The sequence below is a fragment of the Cebus imitator genome, unplaced genomic scaffold (assembly GCF_001604975.1).
Source record: "Cebus imitator isolate Cc_AM_T3 unplaced genomic scaffold, Cebus_imitator-1.0 Scaffold733, whole genome shotgun sequence".
NCBI classification, from domain to species: domain Eukaryota; kingdom Metazoa; phylum Chordata; class Mammalia; order Primates; family Cebidae; genus Cebus; species Cebus imitator.
This window is the reverse complement of record NW_016108048.1, coordinates 544303-548003: the sequence shown is the minus strand read 5'-3', so window position 1 is coordinate 548003 and position 3701 is coordinate 544303. Positions and strand designations below refer to the sequence as shown.

Genomic DNA, 3701 nt, shown 5'->3' with positions numbered 1-3701 from the left:
TGCCCCATCACCTATATCTGGCATTTCTCCCCATGTTATCCCTCCCCAACCTCCCTACTATCCACTGTCCCTCCACTGAGTCTCCCCACAACAGATCCCAGTGTGTGATGCTCCCCTCCTTGTGTCCATGTGCTTTCATTGTTCAACATCTGCCTATGAGTGAGAACATGCGGTGTTTGGTTTTCTGTTCTTGTGTCATTTTGCTGAGAATGATGGTTTCTAGCTTTATCTATCTTCCTACAAAGAACATGAACTCATCGTGTTTTATGGCTGCATAGTATTCCATGGTGTATATGTGCCACATTTTCTTTGTCCAGTCTATCACTGTTGGGCATCTGGGTTGGTTCCAGGTCTTTGCTATTGTAAGCAGTGCCACAATGAACACACGTGTGTATGTGTCTTTATAATAGAACAATTTATAACCCTTGGGTATATACCCAGTAATGGGATTGCTGGCTCAAATGGAATTTTTATTTCTAGATTCTTTAGGAATTGCCACACAGTCTTCCACAGTGGTTTAACTAATTTACACTCCCACCAACAGTGTAAAAGTGTTCCTATTTCTCCACATCCTCTCCAGCATCTGTTGTCCCCAGATTTTCTAATGATCGGCATTCTACGTGGCGTGAGATGGTATCTCAATGTGGTTTTAATTTGCATTTATCTAATGACTAGTGATGATGAACATTTTTTCATATGTTTGTTGGCCTTATAAATGTCTTCTTTTGAAAAGTGTCTGTTCATATCTTTTGCCCACTTTTGAAGGGGTTTGTTTGTTTGTTTGTTGTTAATCTTCTTTAGTTCTTTGTAGATTCTGGATATTAGCCCTTTGTCAGATGGATAGATTGCAAAATATTTTTCCCAGTCTGTTGGTTGCTGGTGTATTCTAATAATGTTTTCTTTTGCTGTGCAGAAACTCTTAAGTTTAATGAGATCCCATTTGCCTATTTTAGCTTTTGTTGCAATTGCTTTTGGTGTTTTAGTCATGAAGTCCTTCCCTATGCCTATGTTCTGAATGGCATTGCCTAGGTTTTTTTCTAGGGTTTTTATGGTGTTAGGTTTAATGTTTAAACCTTTAATCCATCTGGAGTTAATTTTAGTGTAAGTTGTAAGGAACGTGTCCAGTTTTAGCTTTTTGCACATTGTTCAGAAGGTGTTTTAGAACATGACAACAGGCTGTAGGGACACTTGCCTTCTTCCAGGCACAGATAGCAGCAAGGATGTGCCAGGTTGGGTAGACTATGTCCAAGCCAGGGTTTCCCCCACTGGGGTTCAGAGCCCTTAAGGAAGTATACCTGCCATTGGAGCCTTGTGAAGAAGCAGGTAAATTACAGGACCGGGGACAGAGCAGCCAGGCCACCCCAAGACCAGTAGCCTAGTGGGCAGAGCTGATCCATCGTGGAACAGGTTTAGGTGAAGCTACTGTCCACTGATGGCTGAGACTGGGGTCATTTACTCTGATCTCCTTTGTGAAGAGTTCAGTGGTGCCCTTGGCTGGGGCCATGCAGGGGCAAGGGGCTCCCTATCCTCCCTGCGAACAGAGAAGTTTTGGGATGCGTGGCAGGGCAACTCATGCCGAGCAGTCTCTGGAGACTGCCAGGGGAACTCATGGTGGGCCACCTCTGCCTGTCCATTCTTACAGAGAGAGCTGTGGAGGCAAGGTGCAATTCTGGGAATGAGCATAGGCCATGGGCCAGCCAGGAGTTCTTCTCTCAACCAGCTTCAGCCTGAGGGCTTCACACTGCCATCTGTCTAGTGCTCTTGGGCTTTCCTCAGCACCTGAGCTCAGGTGCCTCTCATTTCCAGAAACAATTTTGACTTGATGGCACTATGGCTCCACAAACTACAAGTACAATTGTAACCCTGTTCCTCCAGCTTGAGGGTCTCTGACTTTTCCAATGTGAACAAATAAACAGAAAGGAGAAAGAGAAAAAGATGGTGGAGAGAAAGGAATCAGCCACCTGATTCCAGGTTGACCGCCAAAGTCAGAGGTCCACGTGACCAAGAACCAGTAGGCTGGAGACCCTGCAGGAATCCTGTTTGGGAAGCCAGCCTTTGGCCTTCCTTTGGCCGTCTCTAGGTTTCATGGCTCCTGCTCCTGCAGAAAATAAAAGACAAAGGACACATAATCATGGGCACTGGGACACTACAAGAGACTTGGGATCACAGGGCTGTGGTTACAGGACAAAGTGTTGGTCACCCAGCTGACTTACACAAGGTTTTGCTGCAGGACTGGGTGTCCTCCCAAAGTCTGGAAACCTAGGTACAGTTTCCCACCTTGGGCTGGCACATGGAAGTCACCAGAATGGGAAGACTGCTCAAGCAGGAGCCATAGGACTCGAGGCAGGATTATCCCTTAGAGAGCACACTCAGCCACTTACCCAAGTCTGACTCAGTACAGGCTGTCCTGGCTTTCACACAGGCAAGGGTGAGAGGAGGGTGGCTTAGTGGAACTCAAAAAGGCCACCACACACCACAGATTCCCATGACATCACACAGGGCTAAATCTCCCAACAGGACTCTCTCTGCCTCTACCCAAAAGGGGGGTTTGCTTTTAAGCAGGTTGACCCAGGATGCCTGTTTCACACCCTCTGCTGTGGCCTATCTGATAACAGACTTCCCGCATTCATTCTCAGGAGAAAGCCGAGTTGCCCAATCAATGGCATGAGGACCTAGCCCTGAAGCCAGAAATGATTGCCCATAGCCCATTGCTTGTCAGCGAATGAGAGCCAGTATGAGAGGCTTTATGGGTAATCTCATGCCTGTGGCATTGTGTGTTTGTTTGCCTCTGAGTGAGAGAATGCTTGGGCCTGAAACCCTGTGCCTTTGTGAGGTTACCTGTTTGTCTATGTGTGTGTGTGTGTGTGTGCATGTGTGTGTGTGTGTGTGACTATGTGTGTCGCTGTGCTTGCATGTGTGTGTGTCTGCATGTGTGTTTCTATCTGCATCTGCATGTATCTCCGTGTGTGTACAGATTTGTAATTGTATTTCGTTGTGGGGTTTCTTGTGAGTGTGTGCATGTGTTCTGTGTCTGTGGTCTGTGGGTTCCTGCCTGTGTGAGTGAAAGTGGGCAAATTGGCACGCGGCAGAGACAGCCTGACTGTACACACTAAAATCCATATTGTTTTCTCCACATGGTTTAACTGAAGAAAAGGCAATGGGGGACAACATGACAAATTGCCAGGCTCCTACTGACACAAAATTATACATTTAGAAGGTCCACAAAAAGAAAAAGAAAGAATGGCAAGCGAGGAGGTATAACATTTTAAGTAAAAGTAACACTTGGACAGCTTATGGGTGAACAAAAGAAACTGAACTGGTGACCTTCACTGATGTTCTTTCAAGAGAAAAAGTGAAGCCTTTCTTGAGGCCTAGCGCTGCAGAGGAAAATCCCCAATCACTGAGAAGTAGAAGCGGAAGCAGTCTCCTAGAACACGTTTCCTGTACAGAACTGAAAGTGAAAGAAAAAAAGGAGAAAACAAAACAAAACAAAAAAAGTTGAAAAAGAAGAAAGAAAAGACAAAGGACAAAAAAGAAGAAAAGAAAAAGAGAAACAGAAACAGAGATGCAACAAAGAAATAAAAAGAAGACCAAAAAAGAGAAGAAAAAAAGAAGAAGAAGAAAGAAGAAGAGGAAGAAGAAGAAGAAGAAGGAGGAGGAGGAGGAGGAGGAGGAGAGGAAGAGGAGGAAGAGGAAGAGGA

At 45.4% G+C, this 3701-nt stretch overlaps 1 long non-coding RNA gene across 1 annotated transcript in view; it reads left to right on the top strand.

Annotated features, from left to right (window-relative positions):
* The first annotated feature begins 996 nt into the window (after positions 1–996).
* LOC108296716 overlaps positions 997–3701 on the top strand; it is a 17151-nt gene continuing 14446 nt past the window's right edge. The window contains exons 1-3 of the long non-coding RNA XR_001821957.2: positions 997–1144; positions 1176–1178; positions 2728–2732. This is a non-coding gene — a long non-coding RNA (uncharacterized LOC108296716). The remainder of the gene's footprint in view (positions 1145–1175; positions 1179–2727; positions 2733–3701) is intronic.